This window comes from Rattus norvegicus, chromosome 10 (genome assembly GCF_021556685.1).
Source record: "Rattus norvegicus strain SHRSP/BbbUtx chromosome 10, alternate assembly SHRSP_T2T, whole genome shotgun sequence".
Lineage (NCBI taxonomy): Eukaryota > Metazoa > Chordata > Mammalia > Rodentia > Muridae > Rattus > Rattus norvegicus.
In genome coordinates this window covers 56,086,865-56,111,115 of record NC_141543.1, presented here as the reverse complement: position 1 = coordinate 56,111,115, position 24,251 = coordinate 56,086,865, and the positions used below count along the sequence as shown (strand labels likewise).

General features: G+C 41.9%; 2 long non-coding RNA genes across 6 annotated transcripts in view; one reads left to right on the top strand and one right to left on the bottom strand.

Moving 5' to 3' along the window:
- Positions 1-24,251, top strand: part of LOC102554159 (uncharacterized) — a 67,041-nt gene that overhangs the window by 1,269 nt on the left and 41,521 nt on the right. For 3 of the 5 annotated variants that reach the window (XR_015631726.1, XR_015631725.1, XR_015631724.1), the window contains 2 exons: positions 657-786; positions 10,227-10,335. This is a non-coding gene — a long non-coding RNA (uncharacterized LOC102554159). The remainder of the gene's footprint in view (positions 1-656; positions 787-10,226; positions 10,336-24,251) is intronic. The other 2 variants (XR_015631727.1, XR_015631728.1) reach the window with 1 other exon arrangement.
- LOC148002916 (uncharacterized) lies at positions 5,817-12,658 on the bottom strand. Its single transcript, XR_015631729.1, has 3 exons — positions 12,165-12,658; positions 9,677-9,765; positions 5,817-7,232 (listed from the first exon to the last, which is right to left on the bottom strand). It is a non-coding gene; the product is annotated as an uncharacterized LOC148002916 (long non-coding RNA).

Below are 24,251 nucleotides of genomic sequence, written 5' to 3'. Positions count from 1 at the left end.
GTGCACGGTGGTATCTTGTTCATTTGGCATCACTACCATGAAATATTTGATGCAGGTCACTTAATAAAGAAGAGAGATTCTAGTCTAAGGTTAAATGTCTATATATGGTAGTGACCTGTTTGCTGCCAGAATGTCGAGGTGGCTCAGACAGGCTGTCTGTCTGTCTTTTCTCTTATAGAGCTATCCGGATCCAATCATGGTGTCCACCCTGGTGACCCCATCTGATTTTAATTACCTCCCAAAGCTCTTATCCATACATATCATATTTCTCACTCTCTGGGTACCTTTCTGAAGATTTAAATTTCTGCTCATGAGATCTTGGGTGCCATACTCAAATGTTACGTTAACCACAATCCTTGCTTGGGTGTTTATCCCTTGGTTCTGGACACTTTCTCACAGCTCCTGTTACTTTCATGGCTTACACTGCCATCAGGCAAGCCACCATGCTTTTAACTACTGTGGGTGGCCTGGACCTGGAACCCCGTGGCTCTGCCTCTTCTCTGTCCCTCCCCTGGGGTGGTAGAAATTGCTCCTCCACTAATCTTGGGGTTACTTTTCTGTTCTGTTTGGCCTCTTTTGTATCTGTCTCCTAAGGAGACACCATCTCTGACTGGTGCAATAGCCTCTTTAAAGGTCAAATGCTGTGCTTCCTCAAGATGCTGACAGATGAAGCCTCCCCAAGGAAGAAGAGCTGGACTTCTAGCACACAGCTTCCAGAGAACCTTTGGTCTGTCTATCCCCACTCAAGTGCTGCCCCCTGCCAAGAGATGAGGGCCCCTAGCTCAAGTAAGCCTTTTCTTGGAAGGAAGGGTTGGAAACTTGGGCTCTGTGATTTGTTGGACACGTGTTTACATGGAAGGCCTTGCAGTCCTACAGATTTCATGACTCCAAGACATTCACTGGCTTCCAAGTTTTATATATTTGAATGTTTAAAAAATAAATTTGGCCAAGAGATGAAAGGGCTGGGAATAATTTCCATGTCGTCGTTTGTGTTGCTTCAGATACTGCTACTGACATTTTATAAATAATTTTAACCTTTCTTCACCTTCTATATGTCAAGTTCTTTTTTTAAAAAAGACATTATAGATAAGAATGGGGTTGTGGTTGGAGTCTTTTCATGATGGGGGACTGTGTGTCTTGAGGATACACACAGGAAACCTTCATGCAGCAATACTTCCCAAAGCTCATGGGGCAGAGTGACACACTTTAGTTAGTGGTCACAGAATACAGTAGTGTCAGAACTCCTTTAGCTCTGAACCCTCCCTGGGTTACATCTTCCCTTTCCAACTGTCTTACTATGACCTATACAGGGACCCAATACTAGCTCCCTCGGCTCCTCACCCAACACTGTCTCTATCCACCTTGGTCTTCCTTCTCCTTCCAGGTCTAGGCTCCTCCCTCTTCATTCTTTTGTGGCCTATCAAAACCCATTAGGGAATTTTAAATTTATTATTTTCAGATAATAAACCCCTCCAAAAATATCTAGCAAAACTGAGAGGTTTCTACCGGCATCAACACATTATCTACAGCATCAACAATTGTACTAATGGCCATCTGTGGAACTCTGTCTGAGAGCCCATGCTGTAGCCTGGAGCTTCATCCCTTGGCCTGAAGTGAATTCCTTTGTCTTTGTAGTACAAACTACCTACTATGCAAATCCATCTTAGAAAATTCCTGAATTCAATTCTGTTTGATTCCATTTCATTCCTGACTTAATTGCACTGTGGTTGAGAACGTCATAGAATTTCAATCCTTTTCTGTTTATGGAAGTTTGTTTTGTGCTTTAGCAGGATAGAGCCTGCACAGTGTTCTGTGTGCTCTTCCGAACACTATTTGCTCTGCTACAGATGGGTCCAGTGCTCCACGGCTGCATGGTGCTAAGATTGCCTACATCTTTGTCAATCTCTTGTCTCTTTGTCCTACTTATTCTTGAGAATAGCTTATTGAAGTCTTCAGTTATTACCAGACTATTTTTGTCAAACTGTGCCTTCCTACCTTTGTTTTGTTTTATACTTGTGTGGAGTTCTGTTGTTAAGTGCATAACTCATCATCCCCAAACGTCAAGATAGATGAATGCCTGTGTCATTATGAAATGACTCTCTTCATCTGTAGTAACAGCTTTACACTGCAAACTTTATGTAGTCTGGTGTTACTATAGGCATTCTGACAGTCTGATAGTTGTTTTTTGCTAGTTTAGCATTTTTGTTTTATATATTTTTCATATATATTTATAATTTTATGTATAGGCCTGTATGCCTGAGTATATGCATATATGTGCACCATGTACATACATGTACTCACAGAGGCCAAAAGAGGGCATCATGTTGTATGAAGCTAGAGTGATAAATGCTTGTGAGCTGCTTGACGTGGGTGCTGGGAGCCTGGCTCAGATCCTTTACAAGAGCAGTAAGTGCGTTTAACTGTTGAGCTGCCTCTCTAGTCTCCATTCCTTTACTTTTAAACCTTCTTTTCTTACAGATTCTTCCAGGGCTCACATTATACATCTTATAAGAATATAAGAGTTAAGCTACATAGTTGTTAAGTGTTACTTCATAAAATGTTATAAAGGAAAGAGTAAACATGTCTTTATAGACTTTGTTAAATGTCAGTGTCACTCACAACTTCTGGCTCTCTTCATTTTTTTTTCTATGAATTTTAGTTATTCGTTTGACTCCATTTGGTCTCTTCTTCCCATAAGGTAAGGAGCTAATATTTTCTTTTAGGTTATCTCTTGATATTTTCAAACAACAACAACCAAAAAAAAAAAAACCAAAAAAAAAAAAAACCAAAACCAAAAAACAGAACAAAATAAAAATGTAAAGAGGCAATCTATAGAATGGGAGAAAGTTTTTGCTAGCTATTCATCTGACAAATGACTAATATTTAGAATGTATAAAAAACTAAAAATATTGAATATGAAATCAAACAATCCAATCAAAAAGTGGGCCAATTAAGTGAACAGAGTTCTCACAAAATGGCGTACAAGTGGCTAATGCATACACACAAAATGTTCAGCTACATTAGCTTTCAGATAAATGTAAATCAAAGCAACAGGATTCCAAGTCGCCTCGGTCAAACTGATGGCCATTAAGAAAACGACGGCTAATGTTTATAAAAATGTAGACAAAAGTGGGTCCTTTTTACATTGCTGCTGATCATGTAAACTAGTGCAGGGACTGTGCAAATTAGTACAGAGGTGCCATGGCTTGAAGGAGAAATCCTTCCAAGGCTCAGGGACTTGAATATGTGATTCCCAGTTTGTGGAGCTGTTTGGGGATTTGTACAGCCTTGCAGCTGGATGTCTTGTGGGTATGGGGTAGGCTTTGAGACTACATAGCCTTACGGGTCATCTCTGTGCTTAATGCTTGCGTGGAAAGATGTGATCTCTCAGCTCTATGCTCTTGCTGACACGTCTGCCGCATATTGCTACATCCCCATCAGGATGGAACTATAAGCCAAAAGAAACTCTTTCTTTCTTTCCGAAGTTGCTTTTGGTGATGGTGTTTAATCACAGCAACAGAAAAGTAATGAATACAGAGGTTTCTTTTAAAAAAAATTAACAATGGATCTACCATGTGGCCTAGTTATGTTATTCCCAGATTACTTACTCAGAGGACTCTAGTCATCCCATCAGAGAGATACCAGCATATCAATGCTCTTGCAGCATTGTTCACAATAGAACAGTGGAACCAGCGTAGGTGTCTATCAGCAGAGGGATGAGTAAAGAAAATGTAATGTATACACACAGTAGTTTGCAGTCATAAAGAAAAGTTAAAGTCATAAAGTTAAGTCATTTACAGGAAAGTGGATACAACTGGGGATAATCATATGAGGGGATTCAAAGCCAGTCTCAAAAAGATAAACATCATCTTTTCTCTCCTCTGTGGTTCTTAGGTTTTACACCCCCCCCCACACACACGCACACGCACACGCACATACACACCTATATACTCACATATACACATATACATATATGAAATTATCTTGAAGAAAAAAGCAGTATCAAACAAGGGAAATGTGCTCCATATTCAGCATATACTTATTAAAAATTTTAAAAATAAGCTAAATAAAAATGAATGCAAACCCCTAACTTCTATGTTGGGAAAAGATTCTCTCCAAGGTCCACCTGTTGAAAATTTGCTCCTTAATATGGTTCTCTTGGGAGATGGTAGGAGAGCCTTGGCCATTGACCATACCCCTGTAGGAGGTTGTGGGACTCTGTTTCTTTCCTTTGCTCCTTGGCTCGTGGTAAAGTGAGTGATTCTGAGCTGTGTGTGCCCTCTCCATGATGGAGTGACTTGCCTTAGGCCCAGTTGATCATGGATTGATACCTCCCAAACAGTGAGCCAAAATAAACCCTATTCTTCATAAGTTAATTACCTCATTATTTTGTTATAGTGATGGAAAAATAACTTGACAACTTAACAGAATATCAGAATTCTGTGCCTACAGAGTTTGGTCCAGGGGTGGGTACAACCAAATCAGAGATAATGAGATACAGTTATGATAATGTTCATTATCATAATTAAGTTAAGATAATGATATACTGGTTGAGGAGCCCTCAGATGAGATCTTCAGAAAGCAGAGTCAAGAGTAAAGATAAACATTGAATTTTAGCCATTGTTTAAGACTCTTGATCAAAGTATATCTGAAGATACAGGAGCTCCTAGATATGCCTACAATAAGAACAATAATTCACTTATTATCCTTTTTTATCCTTGGCTAGTTGATCTGAATATTCAAGTTTTGTTATTAAAAGAATTTCAATGTTTTTAAAGTTAAACATTTAAAAGTACTACAAAAGCAAGATATCTAGTTGAATTCAAAATCTTTTAATTCCTACACTAAAGACAAACCTTTGTCCAAAACCTCATTCCTTCAGAGCAGTGGAACTGGTGGTCCACAGACAGACAGAAAGGATGAGATTAAGCAGTTTGTAAAACTAGAGATACAATTGCCCAAACACAAGTTTCACTTCAATGCAAATAAAAATGCAAATTAACTCAAGATACCTTGGTTTTCATAGTAAATTGAAAAAGACTTGATCAAAAAGGGTAATATCTGTATTTTTAATGATGATATTGTCTATTACCACAGCCTCCCTAGAGGCTCTAAATATAAATTTAAAGCCAGGGATGACTGTCTTCATTAGAATTTTTACCGTTGTGACAAACACCACAGCTGTAAGTAAGTTGGGGAGGAGGACATTAATTTCATTTATATTTCCAGCTAACAGTTCATCACTGAGGGAAGACAGGGCAAGAACTCAAGCAAGGCAGGAGCCTTGAGACAGGAGCTGATGCCAAGGCCATGGAGGGGTGCTCCTTATGTCTTGCTCAGCCTGCTTTCTTATAGAACCAGGACCACCCACAATGACTGGGCCCTTTCCTAAGAATCACTAATTAAGAAAATGCTCTGCAGACTTGTCTATAGCTTGATCTTATGGAATATTTTTATTGGGGTTCCCTCCTCTCAGACGGCTCTAGCTTGTGTCAAATCAACATAAAAGCAGACAGCCCACAGGGTATGGGGAAAAGTCTCCGATTTGAGCAGTTTCCAGATAGGTAGAACTAAGGAAGTTCACAGCAGCAAAACCACATGGCTGGTTTGATTTTGTTTGTTTGTTTGTTTGTTTGTTTGCAACAATGGCTACAAAATAATTTTTTGTTTTGTTTTTGGAGACAGTCTCACCATTTAACTTTTGCTGACCTAGGAACTTGCTATATAGATCAGGTTAGCTTTGAACTTTTAAAGAGCAAAAATGTCTAACAGATTTTAGCTAGTAGTTTATAAGATTTTTTTTTGTTATTTAATTTGGTTAAGGAAGAGCATCATTGAATGGACTAAAGAATTGCCAAGGATGAAAATTATAAGAGAATTTTTTACTCAAATTCTTTGAATGCCCCAGTCCAGGGGGTGGGGCATTCTATCAGTTGCCAATAAATGTCCTGGTCTTACCAAACTCACAATCCAGTAAAGGAGAACAGCTCCAATGACAGACATACTAAATGTTAAGTGCTGTTGTTGACGATGGCAAGTGGGAGGATGAGATTCTTGGACAGGAGATGGATCCTGGAAGGCTGAACGGAGAAAGAAACACTTGAAGCAAGTTCTGTACGTATGTCAGGGGAGGCCCCAGAAGATTTTGGTCTGGGGGTCTATACATGACTGCTTGGATGTCATAGTAAAAACTCAAAAGAAGACATGGGGTAGAAAGTACCTAACTCTCACTGAGGCCACTGCAGGCCTGGCTGACTGCCACTACCCTGGGAGCTCCTTTCTCTCCAGAGAAGGCTGGCCTGGAAACCCTGACTGAGGTCCTCAGGGTGGTTGGCTCTGTGCTGTCATTCCTGGGAGTTCAGCTTGTGGTCTGAGAGTGTTTTCCATCAGATTTATCTCTGCAAAGAGTCAGGGATTGGGGACTTGGGGGGTGGAATTGAAAACTAGAAAATTCTCTTTAAGTTCCTTCAGAAGAGAGTTCGGTGACATATGCAGAAAGATTATGTGTAAACCAGAAGTTTGTCAACAGGCCCGCTGTGTGAACTTTCCTGCTCTGTGGGAACAGCTATGACATTAGTGAGCTCCTCTTCCCACAATGCCTTGTGCTTTCAGATTAAGATCCAGACTCATGTAACATAGATGATTGATTGTTGTATTCCAATGGTCTCCCTAAGAATACAGTGACTTAGCAGATCTGCAAGGCAAGACAAGAAATATGACTCAGAAATTCCCATCCTAAGAGGAATCATGGGGCAGGCATAGTGTGCATACTTGATTGCAAATGAGATTTGGAAATATATGACCCTCGTTTTGTTATTAAACTTGTTGATAACAACCTGTACCCAAAGTTAGGTCCAGCCATCCATCCCAAAGATGCCAATTAAAAGGGTCAAAGTAATTGTGAAAAGCATTTACTCGATGTAGCCACGTTGGGAAGGAGGACAGAGAGATTGACAGAACTCCTCCAAGTCCATCTTTGGGCTCCTGAAGTGAGATCAAAGTTCACTACCTCTGACCCACCCTTGTCTGGGCTTCATTCTCATCCTGTAAAATGGTCTGACAAGTTGTTAGAACTGTGGAAATCTCTCTTCCCTTCTGGCTGATACTTCCTCTGTTCCTTACATGAAGTTCCTAGGGAAATTCCCATATCTTTGGAGTCCACTGTTTCAATAGTCGGATAGCCATGTTGAGATGTACAAATGTCTCTTGAGAGTATCTTCATTTCTTCCAGGCTGGAAGAGAAAACAATGGTCAGTGTCTCCTGACATTGTGGTTGTGCCCCATAGGATTCCATTTTTATATGTGCTCTATTTTAAGTGATGCCCTAGGGATGGAGCAGCATGGTGGCAGCATCCTGCCTTTCTGCTATGTAAGACAGTGAGTCATTGCAACACAGCCAGGAATTGGTCTGGTCATCCTGAGATGGCATTATATGCAGGACTTCAGGGAAAAGAAATCGTAGCCAATGAGTCCTATGTATGAGAGCAGTTACTTGAGAGTTTAATGCAAGCAAGGAAATGTAGCCATGATACGAATGCCTGTCTTTCTTGTTATTTCCTGCTTAACTCAACAACCAAGTCCATTCTTAAGAGTTATGAACTGGAGACTATGACCAACTCTGATTCTTCAGGGTGTTTGGATCTGCTACTGTACTTGTCTGTGTAGTTGACCTCTCAGACTGGTCAGGATGGAAGCCTTGCCCAGTGCAAGTCAAACCTAAGGTTAGCAATGAGAAAGTAGTCTGCCATTGACAGTGACACTATTTGAGCCACAGTGTTCTGATTCTTCACACAGGGATAGGGTGGGAGATAGGACAGTTATCATCACCCATGTTTTGCCAGAAATGGGAATTCATTATTTCACACAGGAAATGAATGTTTTCAGGTCCCCACCTATTACTTGTATCCTCAACTACTCCTTCTCTTCTTGCTCCTTAATTTGAACACAGAATTTGCTTCTGTTACCTTGGTCTTAATAAAGAGACACAATAAAAACCCAATTTTATTCTACATGCTCTTGTTTTCTGTTGCCATATGATGTGGTGTCTTGTCTGCTCTTTTTATTTTTCTGAAATAAAGTTTTGCTGTGGAACTCCCCATGCAGGCCTAGAAACTCTCACCTCAGGGTTCCAAATGCCAGGATTACAATAGTACGGCTCTCAGCTCTTCTTGTCTGCCCTCAATGTTCATGTTTCTTAGCCATGACTTTTTATGTCCCATCTGCATCTCAACTCATTGTGACTTGTCTTCTGCTGTCACCACTGTTGTGTGCCCTTTGCCCTCAGTCAGGGAACCCTTACTGGCTGCTCTGTGCTTTCATTTGATCATTACTTCTACACCTTTCCACGATCTGTCCCCTAGAAACATGGGACTCTGACTAATGATTCTTGATTCCATCCCTATAAAATAAGTTGAAAATATATGGTGAATTGTTATATTTCTGTGAGGACTACATGTTCAGGGTTAATGATTCTTCTTAAAGTTTCCTACACAGGGAGGCTGGTTGGAATGTCACATAGATGTGGTATAATGCTGAGTTAGAAGGATGCCAGGCAGCTGGTTTCGTCAAAAGGTCATTCCCATGCCAAGATGGTGAACAGTAACGTCCCTATACATAGGAGTGACTATGAACCATATGAGTAGACTCCACCAGTTAAAAACCGATTGTATCTTCCAAGAGATTTCTTTTAATCCAATCCTTAAAAAGTCACCCAAAGCTATGGTGTGACAGTAGGGAATCCAGAATGTAACTGACTGACTGTGTCATTTTATGAAGTATGCAACTGCATATGCATATTGCTAAGCCTTCTGCTATGCACGGTGTTTGTCAGTGATGTTCCCAGGGAGTGAGTTTGCTGAGCTTCCTAATGAATGGACTCTGGATTGGTTCACACATTACCAGCAGAATGGGCTAGGTTGATTTAGTATCTACAAGATTCCTTTATTTAAGTATTAAAAGCCCCAAACAAAACAGTCTTCTGTTGCTAAGGTCTGGTGCCAGTACAAGGCCTGTCTGCCCTTGGACCCATTCCTATTCTCCACTTCTTATCCTCCTCCACTGCCCATCAGTTGCTGGCTGCTCAGGCCACCCCTCCTCAGGCTCTCTCTTGCAATGGATGGGACTCCTTTTGTGGTCTGTGGTTTGGCTCGCACAGATCCCCACTTGCAGCTTCCCCATTACCACCTTCTCCAATGTATCTCCCAGATAGAGTAGGTCCTAGCCTCCTGGTGCCAGCCCTGGGTGAGCTCCCACTATCACCTTGCAGCTGAATCATTGAGCCAAATGTCCTCTGCTGATCCCCTTGGTTGAAGAGGTCCTGTTTCCCAAGATAGATGGAGACTACTGGCCTCGAGATGCAAGCCAACAGCTCTGAGATTAATGGTGATGGCAAAACAATCATTAAACTTCACAAGGAATATGGAAGTAACGGGTACTCAGCCTCAAAAACTCCCATTAGGAGGCTAGGAAATTCTGTAGAGATGTTAAAGTGAGATCTTGGGGCTAAAAATAAGAAAGAAATGGTTATGGCTTAATAGTAACGCATTGATGCATTAGTCAAATTGACTGACACGGGGTCAGTAGTACTGGTCAATGTCTTAACCTGATACAAGTTAGAGTCATTGGGAAGCGGGAGCCCTAACTGAGAAAGCTGAGCAAATGCTTCCACCTGACTTACCTGTATGCGAATCTGCTGGGGCATTTTCCCAGTGACTGATGTAAAGGTCCCAGTCCACTGTGGGTGGTGGCACCTCTGCGCAGATTTTCCTGAGTTGTATAAAAAACAAACAAACAAAAAACAAAAAACAAAAGCAAAAACAAAAAACAACCAGGCTGAGTAAGTCATGAGAAACAACCCAGTAAGCCACACTCTGCCTTGGTTTAGGCCTTCAGATCCTGCCTTCAATTACCTTCAACTGGGCTTCAACTGAAAGCTGAAACTCTTTCCCCCTCTCCAATTCGTTTTTGGTTTTTGTTTTTTTGCCTTTTTTTTTGTCATGGTGTTTTATCTTAGCCTTAAAGAAGTAGCTAAGACACATGCCTTATAAACATATGTAAGAATATATTTTAAAACATATGTTACTAATCGATGTATTTATACATGTACATATATAACACTGCAGGAACAGAAAGAATAGATAGATACTCTTACTTATTTTCTTAGAAACTTGGACAGGAAACACAGCCTTCTGAAAAGTACAACTAAAAACATGTACACTCTATTACAGACACAAGGAAATCCAGGTCTAAAGAAGAAGCCAGAGAAGGAGCAGGGCAGTGGAAGACAGAGAGGTGAGGAAAGGCCAGCACCTGACATCATGACATTGTGCTTCTAAGGTAAGAGTACCTGAAGCTCTCCATTGCCAGGAAGGAGTGCCACTGTGTGAACCCTGCCTGTAATCTCCTCCCTCAGAAGGCTCAGGCAGGAAGGCTGTTACTTCCAGGCCAGCCTTGGCCACCTGTTGACTATGTGGGGTGGGGGTGTGTAGGAGGGGGGCAGATAAAGCAAGAAAGAGAAGAGAAGGGGAAGAAGGGAAGGAGGGAAGGAAAAATGGAGGGAGGGAGGGAGAGAGAGATCTCAATCTTGTCTAAAAGAATATAGAAAATACTAGAAAGACATGTGCACAGTGTTTATACATGTGTCCCCCCAAGCTTAGTGAACCATCCCACAGCCCTAAAGGTCAAAGCTAACCTGCCTGACTAAAGCCTCTAGTACAGGTTGGGAACATAGTTAAAGCACATTTGGGAGGTACTCCCGAGTCCCATATCAGCATCATGACTCTGAAGCAAATTAAATTGGAATCGTTTCCAACAAAACCAAATCCCTACAACAAAAGCAGAAACAAACGCAACACCCAGCACCCTCCCCAAGTGCAGCACCCAGCACCCTCCCCAGGTGCAGCGCCCAGCACCCTCCCCAAGTGCAGCACCCAGCACCCCAAGTGCAGCACCCAGCACCCTAAGTGCAGCACCCGGCACCCTCCCCAGGTGCAGCACCCATCACCCTCCCCAAGTGCAGCGCCCAGCACCCTCCCCAAGTGCAGTGCCCAGCACCCTCCCCAAGTGCAGCACCCAGCACCCTAAGTGCAGTACCCAGCACCCTAAGTGCAGCACCCGGCACCCTCCCCAAGTGCAGCACCCAGCACCCTCCCCAGGTGCAGTGCCCAGCACCCTCCCCAAGGGCAGCGCCCAGCACCCTCCCCAGGTGCAGTGCCCAGCACCCTCCCCAAGGGCAGCGCCCAGCACCCTCCCTATCAGTAACTTGTTTGAAGCCAAACTAAAATAAGAACAGGGAAAATGTGAAAGACAAAATAAGGGGGAAAAAGGTAGATGAGAGGAGTATATTAAATGTTAGAAAGAAATTAAATTAAATTGTTGTGGCTTTGCAGTTTGACCCAATTTACAAAAATTTCAAGCAAATCAATGAAAAGCAATTACATTTGTGAGAAGAATTCAATAAAGCAGTTCACTGGGAAATAACTGTATGAAAACCAATAGCTTTTCCACATGTCAGTCAGCGGCAGGTGCAAGGGCATACTTTCAATCCCAGTAGCAAAAGTAATACAACACGTCTAGGATTAAATTTAAGGAGCATGTACGTCTTCAGGATACATAACAAAGTTTTGGCCACACACTGTCAAACAGCAAATAAGGAATAGTGTGTTCAGGGTAACTCTAAGAAGACTTCTCATAATGCTTTTTAGAATTTGAAAATAACCGAAAGAACATTCTGAAGATCAAATAGGTACATTCACTAGCATAAATTAAAATAGGCTATAGAGCTACCATTTTAATACAATGGAGAGGAAACAGAATGGAGAGGAAACAGGGAGAGAATGAACTCTGTCCGTGCCTGCCATCCAACTCCATGTATCGCCTAACAGTGTTGATAGATACTTAAAATGATTGGTTAAAACTTCACATATTGAAGCACAGTGAATTTTATGGACATTAAGATTTCAGCGTAAAGAATTCCAGAGATTTAATTTAAGGAAAAATCAGAAATGTAGAGGAACAAGGATTAAAGTTTTCTAATTTTTACTATTTGTAATTTGGCACTTTTTTTAATTGTGAAAAAAATTGGAAACAAATGCCATTAGAGTATAGATTGAGACAGCATCAGCCATTAGCAGGATGAAATATGATAAAGCCACGGAAATACTTACGTTCATGAAGGATTTAATTTTATGTTTCAAAAGGAGTACAAAACCAAACAAACATAAGACTCTATGCTGTTCACACCATGCGCCATCCAAGAAAACACCTGAAGTCACAGGCAGAGGCACGGACCTATAATCCCAGCATTTAGGGCCCTCAGGAAGACTGTGTTTGCTATCAGCCTGGGCTGTGCAGTGGCTTTGAAAGCAGCCTAGGAATACAGAGGACCTTGTCTACAAAACAAAAGCCCCATAACACAGTGTTTCCATGTGCCCTGTCCTCTCCCTTATACCCCCAACTCAGTTCCTCCTCTTTGTCTCTGTGGCCCAGAGTTCCAGCTAGTTCACATACATGGCACAGCCATGGCTGCTGTGGCATCGAATTCGTCGTGTTGCAATTTTACATGGAATCAACTTCAAGACAAAGAGGTGGAAACTGCGCTATTTAAAGGAGGCTGGGAACACCCAGAAAAGCTCAGTTTCAGTAGAATCCAGCACGCCGTGGGATTCTCACTCACGTGAGAATCACATCATGGGAAAGCTGGCATCGTCTTCCTGTTATCATTTGGATTAAAGACGCCTGACAGGAAGCGATTTGGAGAGTGCTCCCCCTGCTGTCTACTGAGTATGTACAGAAACACTGGGCTTGTAATGTCTACAGCCTTACCTGTTGGTCCGTGTGGAGCCCTGAGGATGCAGCTGACTTTATTTTCCCTTTCTGTTTGGTTCTAAATGATTTTTATTCCCACCTGCTCCCATGATTGTACAGACAAAGTCAGATACTGAGGTCTCACTTGTTTGTGCCATGGTCCTAAAAGTGAGTGAGTGTTTCTACCTGGGATTTGAGTCAAACGTGGACTTAATACTTCATGGACACCAAGAGCAAATAGAGAATTAAAAAAAAATGCATGGAAAAAAAGATTTATTTATTTTTTTATCCTCGGCAAATACTTCAGTCAGATAAAACAGAAAATATCTTTATGAAACTATTAATAAATCCCCGAGACATCTCAAATTAAACAATGGCAAGAAATGTTATGTTTGTAGAAATACATAAAATTTATCTGAGGCCAGGACATTTCATGGTGTCAGCCAATAAAGCAGATGGGAGATTCCACTTCTCTGAATGGTTCTGGGATGAAGCTGTCAAGGCTTGGAACCAGGACACTGGGATTTTTGACTCTGGCTCAGGTGACATAGGGAGGTGGCAGAAGTCACTACAGTAACTGTTCGAAGGAGTGGGCTCCTAGGTATGGGAGTCTGGGAGAGCCCTACTGTAATCTATTGCAGATGGCAGAAAAGCTATGCAACAGGCCTGGAGAACAACAACCTAAGAGTCTGAGGACTGGTCTTTACAGACCAGTGGCTGTATAGAATGTTGGTCAATGCCAGTGGTTATAACAAACACACACACAGTGTCCTATGACCCAGAGACTATATGGAAACTCAGTTTACTCTTAAGGCAGTTCACAGTGGTGCCTAAGGTAAGGGCAAGTTTTCCTCCATGTGGTGGTGATTCAGGAATCATTGCTATGAGACTCTTTCAACCCAGTTTCCACAAAAGGAACAGAAAGAAAGAAGGCAAACCTATCTCTTAAATGCTTTATTTGTTTGCTTGTTTGAGTCAGTTGAGTTTGACTTTGCATTGATGGGAGCCACAGATTTGTTAAAAGCAATAGTGTCGTCTTAGTCAGGGTTACTATTGTTGTGTTGAAAGATCATGGCCAAAATCGTCTTGGAAGAAAGTGTTTATTTCATTTATTCTACATCACAATCCATCTTGGAGGGAAACCAGGGTGGGAACTCCAATAAGGCAGGAGCCTGGAGGCAGGAGCTAACGCAGAGGCCACAGAGGAATGAATGCTTCTTACTGGCTTGCTCGGCCTGTTTTATCATGGTACCTGGGACTCCAGCTTAGGGGTGGTGCCACTCATAGTGAACTGGGCCCTCCCACATCAGCCATCAACCAAGAAAAATGCACCAGAGTCTTGGCCTTGGGCCACTGTGGTGGGGCATTTTCTCAATTGAGGTTCCCTCTTCCCAAATGACTTTAGTTTGTGTCCAGTTGACGTAAGAGTAACCATACGAAGGGTGCTCTGGGCAATGAGTACAGACCATGTGGTACATAGAGAAAGATGGTTGGTGAACATCTTTAATAGTGTCGATACTAGACAGACTGGAATGGCCTGGGCCGTCAACCAAAACCTCAGACTTGAAATAGAAGGGCTGGTTTAGACAGAAGGTCACACATTAAAACAGTCCAAGGTACTTACAGTTTGTCTTGGTGACACTGTTATGTACACTAACTAAGGGAGGGTGTTATCAAAACAATGTTAGGGGATCTATGGTTTTACATTGGTTGGGGGCTAAATAATTTCCTCTCAAAATCTTTGCCTATCATTAAGAAAATCTCTTCTTAGGAGGAAATGAGGAAACATCACTTTTATATGTAAAGATGTCCAGAATTAAAAAAATAAATAAGACTCACAAAGATCCAGTTCTGTCTTAGTAAGACCTCATCCACTCTATTCTCAAGCTTCTTCTCTCACCCAAATGACATTTAGTATGTACTTGCTGTGTGCTGCAGGTGCCTCTAGGCACTGACTCCGAATTCTGGCCACCAGTGCCCTGTTGGCCTGCAGTCTTTTGACACCGTTTGGATTTTATTCGTACATTAACCCGCATGTTTTCTTAGCTGTGGGTTCATTTTCCCATCACACTGACAAGCCCAAATGGATGTTGATTGGTATTTAATTAAAGTATGCATTTCCTGAGATTATCAGTGATTCTTTCCTTTGGGGTTTACAAATAAGATACGGGACAGTTGAGGAGAAGGCTCACTATGCTGGGAAAAAGAGATGAAGACGCACCTTAGCAACAGTCTTTTCTCCAATCGAAGGAGCGGAATTTTCCAACCGAAACGAAGTGAGAACTTCCATCTCTCGGCAGGTAGTCCTAAGGAAAATGAAGTCACAGCCGCCAGGATTTTACATTAAACACTTAGTTTCTGTTTAATGTTCTCTTTATCAAGATTCTAATACTTCATCCGACGACATGCTGAGCTCCAGTAAGGAGTCCTCAGAACTGATTACTTAGGGCTGGCCTCCCTTCCAGAACCAGAGATGTTTAAACAACATTTAAACACAACAAAAGAAAGCAAAAAGCAAAAAAAAAAAAAAACTTAACAAGGATTTTTAAACAGATTTATAGTAGTTTCATCACAAACTCGTTCCTCCAGTACTCTGTCTGCTCTGGTGGCCAGCCGGGGCTGCCAAAGTCCATGTGGTTTGCTGTCTTGGTCCTGTTCAGCTACTCTGCGGTCTAACTCCCATCTGAGCAGTCCCAGCGAGGGCGACACAGAGCAGCCCAGAGTCCTGTCTGCTCCTAAAGCCATAACCACAGAGGCCAGAACAATATTTAGAGCATGTATTCCGTTGCAGACACACAGCTGCTGCTGCTGTTTACCCATCCCCCTCCCGCAGACACTTTGGAGAAACTGGCTTCAGGGGAACCCCTCACGGCAGTTCAGCTCACTGTCCAGCACCCAAGGCTTCAGGAGTTGCTTTGGCAAAGATGAAGTTTGCTAATTGGGTTCCCTAAAGCATTGTATTTTAAATAAGAGGGAGCCTTACAGGCACAACCTGCATCCTTTTTACTCGTTTTATTTAGCTTAGACTAATATGTGGATATAGCCGTTCTCCATCTTTAGGTCGGCCTCAGACCAACCAGCTCGCTTCCTTCTATACTGGCCCTGGAGTGGTCTGAGGTCTGTCCTTCTGGACGACAAATCTACCGTCTTTTCCAGGTCTTAACTGTCTCTTGTTGGTAGTCTAAATATTGACATAATGTTTCTCTTCCCTCTTGCCTAGTCCTTCTTTATCAAGTCTTTCTCTGTCCAGCTCTTACTGAGGAGCTGGGCACATTTTCCTCATGTCTGCTCTGCCTCCCAAGGGTTTTTTTTCTCTTGATCTTGAGTGCTATTCTGCTTGGTGTCTGGGCGCCTTGTTATGTTCTACATCTGCCACCACTGGGCCCTTTAAGGACTTCCTGTCAAGTTGCCTTGAATTCCTCCTCTGTGTTTTGCCCTCTGCTAGATAAGGCATCCCACCTCTCTATCAAACAACAATAGTGCTATTTTTTTCTTATGGCTCACATACTGAAACCAACAACAGGTGAGAAATGTATAATACACACACACACACACACACACACACACACACACACACACACAAATGCAACAGGGAATCAATGCCATGCAAAGTAGATGTTTAGGAAAAGGATTTCAACACAACCTTCGGCAGTATTGTCTTTATTTGGTGACTGGTTCTCTTGCAAAAATGTAACTCAGTAGATTTGAAGTGAGTTTAACAGAGGATTCGGTTCTGTTATTTCTTTTTGAAGATTAGAGATGTGAGATGAGAAAAACTCAACAAACTAAGGCTGTATGAGTTTTGCTCCTTTAGAGTTGAACTCATGGATGCTGTTTCCAGGAGATTTACATGAGGGGTTACCAGAATGAATCAGAAGCTTGAGAGTGGACTGCACAGCACCGATGTCTAGAGCGCATGCGCAGTGCACCCTCTGCCCTGGAGTGTTCTGAAGCTGAGAGAAGGGGCTTGGAAGGCATTCTCCAAGGCACAGCGAGAGGCAGCATAGTATCCCCACAGGATGATCTTAGCTAATTCAACTGATGTGAACAGGCACTGTTGTTACTTCTTGAGGCAGGTCTAATACTGAACTCCAATGGTCGAGTGGGGAGAGCAGACATTTTAGCAGAGAGCATCAAGTCTTAGAGATCCAAGGAGGGTTTATAGGAGGGTCAGTGAGAGCTTGGCTTAGCTAGAGGGCCTAGAATTCATCACTTGGGAGAAAGAATATATATATATATATATATATATTAGCAGGCCCAGTCTATTGTTTGGGTTTCTGGCTTCCCATCCCATCCGGATGCTCTTGCTTCAGAAGAATAGCTAAGAAGGAGATGACTCCACTATCTGGCACTTTGCTTCATTAAGTTTTGTTATGCTTTGCCCCACTTACAAAACTCATGCTGAGGCTTAATTTCTCAAGGCAGTAGGGTTGGGTGGAGGGACCTTGTAGGGGATATCTTCGTGATAGGGACAGAGCCTTCTTGTTGAAGGACTAGGTTTTCTAAGACCACATCACTCTCATGCTCTGAGTGAGCCCACTGACCTGCTCTGGATTTGGCAGGACTTTACCAGATGCTGCCCACTGGTGTTGTCTTTTTAAGTTCCAGAGCCTTTGGCCAAATAATTCTTTTCTCCCTCCGTTGTCTTCTTTCTTTCTTTCTTTCTTTCTTTCTTTCTTTCTTTCTTTCTTTCTTTCTTTCTTTCCTTCTTCCTTCCTTCCTTTCTTCCTTTCCTTCTTCCTTCCTTCCTTCCTTTCTTTCTTTCTTTCTTTCTTTCTTTCTTTCTCCTCCTCCTCCTCCTTTTCTTTCTTCAATCATTATATGTGTGCATGTACCTGTGCCTGCATGTATGCCTGTGTATGTGCATGTAGAAACCAAAGGTTAACTCTGGGTATTTTCCTTAGTCCCTCTCCACCTAGTTTTTGAGACTGGATCTGCCTCTGCTCTGGAATTCCCCTTTTCAGCTCGGCTGCTTGTCAGCAAGGCCCAGGGCTGCTCCTGTCGCTGAGTTCTCAGTGCTGGGATCACAGGTGCGTGGCTTGTGTGTGTGTTGAACATCTAAACCCAGTACAGCATGCTGTGCAGCGGACACTGAGCAAATAACTATCTTTCTAGCCCCTGACCTTTTTTACTTTATAAATTATTCACTCTCAGAAAACTGGAGAAAGAAATGGAAGAACAGACAGAGATGAGCACGGCAAGTTGCCATCCTTTCGATCAAGAATTTGTCATTTCTGGTCCCTCCATGTTTTCTTATTGGTAGTCTATCATATCACTTCTCCTTGTGTGGTTTTCACTTCTTATATTTTTTTCTCCAACTTCAGTTCTTCATGCCCAGAAGCACTCTCCGGTATAGGTTTGTTTAAATCAGTATTGTGTATGCACACACACACACACACACACACACACACACACACACACACACTTTATTGTATGCAACTAAAACCTCTGTTGTCCTTTGCTGGAAACTCTTGAGAAAGCTTTCAGTTATGAGAGTTCAAGAGGAAAATTCATAAGGAATCTGCTTGGTAAATCTTTGCTCTCCCTGAGCCCAAGGTTCTTTCAACTATTGGCTTTGTCCAGAGAGTACTAAGGATGCTCAGTACTAAGCATGGACAGTACTAAGGATGCACAGTACTAAGGATGCACAGTACTAAGGACACATGGTACTAAGGACGGATAGTATTAAGGATGTACAATACTGGGTTCTGAGGTATTCTGATTCTGGGCACATTTTGTTTTATGTTCTCTGTATATCTCTGAGAAAGAAGTTGAAAAATTCATCTGATCATTTTATCCTCCTGTCTGCCCCATCACTTTGGCATAATTCTGTTATATAATAACCCAAATCCAGCACCTAAAGTCTTAGTTATAAGCACCAGAAACCACTCCCATCAGTCTTGAAGCTTGAAGGAAGAATGTGGATTGGTGGGAAATGAGCAGCGATTAGAAGTGTTTAGTTGAGACCCAACCGCCTGGTCAGGTGGGCACTCCTGAGGCTGCAGAGCGGAAGAGACCACCAACCCTGCTCACCCCTGCCCACATCCCTGGCCCAAGAGGAAACTGTATAAGGCCTCTGGGCTCCCGTGGGGGAGGGCCCAGGAGCGGCAGGACTTCTGCGCCTGAGACACCGCCGGAACCTGAAAGAAACAGACCGGATAAACAGTTCTCTGCACCCAAATCCCGTGGGAGGGAGAGCTAAACCTTCAGAGAGGCAGACAAGCCTGGGAAACCAGAAGAGACTGCTCCCTGCACACACATCTCGGACGCCAGAGGAAAAAGCCAAAGACCATCTGGAACCCTGGTGCACTGAAGCTCCCGGAAGGGGCGGCACAGGTCTTCCTGGTTGCTGCCGCTGCAGAGAGCCCCTGGGCAGCACCCCACGAGCGAACTTGAGCCTCGGGACCACAGGTAAGACCAAATTTTCTGCTGCAAGAAAGCTGCCTGGTGAACTCAAGACACAGGCCCACAGGAACAGCTGAAGACCTGTAGAGAGGAAAAACTACACGCCGGAAAGCAGAACACACTGTCCCCATAACTGACTGAAAGAGAGGAAAACAGGTCTACAGCACTCCTGACACACAGGCTTATAGGTCAGTCTAGCCACTGTCAGAAATAGCAGAACAAAGTAACACTAGAGATAATCTGATGGCGAGAGGCAAGCGCAGGAACCCAAGCAACAGAAACCAAGACTGCATGCCATCATCGGAGCCCAATTCTCCCGCCAAAACAAACATGGAATATCCAAACACACCAGAAAAGCAAGATCTAGTTTCAAAATCATATTTGATCATGATGCTGGAGGACTTCAAGAAAGACATGAACACACTTAGGGAAACACAGGAAATCATTAATAAACAAGTAGAGGCCTACAGAGAGGAATGGCAAAAATCCCTGAAAGAATTCCAGGAAAACACAATCAAACAGATGAAGGAATTAAAAACGGAAATAGAAGCAATCAAGAAAGAACACATGGAAACAACCCTGGATATAGAAAACCAAAAGAAGAGACAAGGAGCTGTAGATACAAGCTTCACCAACAGAATACAAGAGATGGAAGAGAGAATCTCAGGAGCAGAAGATTCCATAGAAATCATTGACTCAACTGTCAAAGATAATGTAAAGCGGAAAAAGCTACTGGTCCAAAACATACAGGAAATCCAGGACTCAATGAGAAGATCAAACCTAAGGATAATAGGTATAGAAGAGAGTGAAGACTCCCAGCTCAAAGGACCAGTAAATATCTTCAACAAAATCATAGAAGAAAACTTCCCTAACCTAAAAAAAGAGATACCCATAGGCATACAAGAAGCCTACAGAACTCCAAATAGATTGGACCAGAAAAGAAACACCTCCCGTCACATAATTGTCAAAACACCAAACGCACAAAATAAAGAAAGAATATTAAAAGCAGTAAGGGAAAAAGGTCAAGTAACATATAAAGGGAGACCTATCAGAATCACACCAGACTTCTCGCCAGAAACTATGAAGGCCAGAAGATCCTGGACTGATGTCATACAGACCCTAAGAGAACACAAATGCCAGCCCAGGTTACTGTATCCAGCAAAACTCTCAATTAACATTGATGGAGAAACCAAGATATTCCATGACAAAACCAAATTTACACAATATCTTTCTACAAATCCAGCACTACAAAGGATAATAAATGGTAAAGCCCAACATAAGGAGGCATGCTATACCCTAGAAGAAGCAAGAAACTAATCGTCTTGGCAACAAAACAAAGAGAATGAAAGCACACAAACATAACCTCACATCCAAATATGAATATAAAGGGAAACAATAATCACTATTCCTTAATATCTCTCAATATCAATGGCCTCAACTCCCCAATAAAAAGACATAGATTAACAAACTGGATACGCAACGAGGACCCTGCATTCTGCTGCCTACAGGAAACACACCTCAGAGACAAAGACAGACACTACCTCAGAGTGAAAGGCTGGAAAACAACTTTCCAAGCAAATGGTCAGAAGAAGCAAGCTGGAGTAGCCATTCTAATATCAAATAAAATCAATTTCCAACTAAAAGTCATCAAAAAAGATAAGGAAGGACACTTCATATTCATCAAAGGAAAAATCCACCAAGATGAACTCTCAATCCTAAATATCTATGCCCCAAATACAAGGGCACCTACATACGTAAAAGAAACCTTACTAAAGCTCAAAACACACATTGCACCTCACACAATAATAGTGGGAGATTTCAACACCCCACTCTCATCAATGGACAGATCATGGAAACAGAAATTAAACAGTGATGTCGACAGACTAAGAGAAGTCATGAGCCAAATGGACTTAACGGATATTTATAGAACATTCTATCCTAAAGCAAAAGGATATACCTTCTTCTCAGCTCCTCATGGTACTTTCTCCAAAATTGACCATATAATTGGTCAAAAAACGGGCCTCAACAGGTACAGAAAGATAGAAATAATCCCATGCGTGCTATCGGACCACCACGGCCTAAAACTGGTCTTCAATAACAATAAGGGAAGAATGCCCACATATACGTGGAAATTGAACAATGCTCTACTCAATGATAACCTGGTCAAGGAAGAAATAAAGAAAGAAATTAAAAACTTTTTAGAATCTAATGAAAATGAAGATACAACATACTCAAACTTATGGGACACAATGAAAGCTGTGCTAAGAGGAAAACTCATAGCGCTGAGTGCCTGCAGAAAGAAACAGGAAAGAGCATATGTCAGCAGCTTGACAGCACACCTAAAAGCTCTAGAACAAAAAGAAGCAAATACACCCAGGAGGAGTAGAAGGCAGGAAATAATCAAACTCAGAGCTGAAATCAACCAAGTAGAAACAAAAAGGACCATAGAAAGAATCAACAGGACCAAAAGTTGGTTCTTTGAGAAAATCAACAAGATAGATAAACCCTTAGCCAGACTAACGAGAGGACACAGAGAGTGCGTCCAAATTAACAAAATCAGAAATGAAAAGGGAGACATAACTACAGATTCAGAGGAAATTCAAAAAATCATCAGATCTTACTATAAAAACCTATATTCAACAAAATTTGAAAATCTTCAGGAAATGGACAATTTCCTAGACAGATATCAGGTATCAAAGTTAAATCAGGAACAGATAAACCAGTTAAACAACCCCATAACTCCTAAGGAAATAGAAGCAGTCATTAAAGGTCTCCCAACCAAAAAGAGCCCAGGTCCAGATGGGTTTAGTGCAGAATTCTATCAAACCTTCATAGAAGACCTCATACCAATATTATCCAAACTATTCCACAAAATTGAAACAGATGGAGCCCTACCGAATTCCTTCTACGAATCTACAATTACTCTTATACCTAAACCACACAAAGACACAACAAAGAAAGAGAACTTCAGACCAATTTCCCTTATGAATATCGACGCAAAAATACTCAATAAAATTCTGGCAAACCGAATTCAAGAGCACATCAAAACAATCATCCACCATGATCAAGTAGGCTTCATCCCAGGCATGCAGGGATGGTTTAATATACGGAAAACCATCAACGTGATCCATTATATAAACAAACTGAAAGAACAGAACCACATGATCATTTCATTAGATGCTGAGAAAGCATTTGACAAAATTCAACACCCCTTCATGATAAAAGTCCTGGAAAGAATAGGAATTCAAGGCCCATACCTAAACATAGTAAGAGCCATATACAGCAAACCAGTTGCTAACATTAAACTAAATGGAGAGAAACTTGAAGCAATCCCACTAAAATCAGGGACTAGACAAGGCTGCCCACTCTCTCCCTACTTATTCAATATAGTTCTTGAAGTTCTAGCCAGAGCAATCAGACAACAAAAGGAGATCAAAGGGATACAGATCGGAAAAGAAGAGGTCAAAATATCACTATTTGCAGATGATATGATAGTATATTTAAGTGATCCCAAAAGTTCCACCAGAGAACTACTAAAGCTGATAAACAACTTCAGCAAAGTGGCTGGGTATAAAATTAACTCAAATAAATCAGTTGCCTTCCTCTATACAAAAGAGAAACAAGCCGAGAAAGAAATTAGGGAAACGACACCCTTCATAATAGACCCAAATAATATAAAGTACCTCGGTGTGACTTTAACCAAGCAAGTAAAAGATCTGTACAATAAGAACTTCAAGACACTGAAGAAAGAAATTGAAGAAGACCTCAGAAGATGGAAAGATCTCCCATGCTCATGGATTGGCAGGATTAATATAGTAAAAATGGCCATTTTACCAAAAGCAATCTACAGATTCAATGCAATCCCCATCAAAATACCAATCCAATTCTTCAAAGAGTTAGACAGAACAATTTGCAAATTCATCTGGAATAACAAAAAACCCAGGATAGCTAAAGCTATCCTCAACAATAAAAGGACTTCAGGGGGAATCACTATCCCTGAACTCAAGCAGTATTACAGAGCAATAGTGATAAAAACTGCATGGTATTGGTACAGAGACAGACAGATAGACCAATGGAATAGAATTGAAGACCCAGAAATGAACCCACACACCTATGGTCACTTGATTTTTGACAAAGGAGCCAAAACCATCCAATGGAAAAAAGATAGCATTTTCAGCAAATGGTGCTGGTTCAACTGGAGGGCAACATGTAGAAGAATGCAGATCGATCCATGCTTATCACCCTGTACAAAGCTTAAGTCGAAGTGGATCAAGGACCTCCACATCAAACCAGACACACTCAAACTAATAGAAGAAAAACTAGGGAAGCATCTGGAACACATGGGCACTGGAAAAAATTTCCTGAACAAAACACCAATGGCTTACGCTCTAAGATCAAGAATTGACAAATGGGATCTCATAAAACTGCAAAGCTTCTGTAAGGCAAAGGACACTGTGGTTAGGACAAAACGGCAACCAACAGATTGGGAAAAGATCTTTACCAACCCTACAACAGATAGAGGCCTTATATCCAAAATATACAAAGAACTCAAGAAGTTAGACCGCAGGGAAACAAATAACCCTATTAAAAAATGGGGTTCAGAGCTAAACAAAGAATTCACAGCTGAGGAATGCCGAATGGCTGAGAAACACCTAAAGAAATGTTCAACATCTTTAGTCATAAGGGAAATGCAAATCAAAACAACCCTGAGATTTCACCTCACACCAGTGCGATTGGCTAAGATCAAAAACTCAGGTGACAGCAGATGCTGGCGAGGTTGTGGAGAAAGAGGAACACTCCTCCATTGTTGGTGGGATTGCAGACTGGTAAAACCATTCTGGAAATCAGTCTGGAGGTTCCTCAGAAAATTGGACATTGAACTGCCTGAGGATCCAGCTATACCTCTCTTGGGCATATACCCAAAAGATGCCTCAACATATAAAAGAGACACGTGCTCCACTATGTTCATCGCAGCCTTATTTATAATAGCCAGAAAATGGAAAGAACCCAGATGCCCTCCAACAGATGAATGGATACAGAAA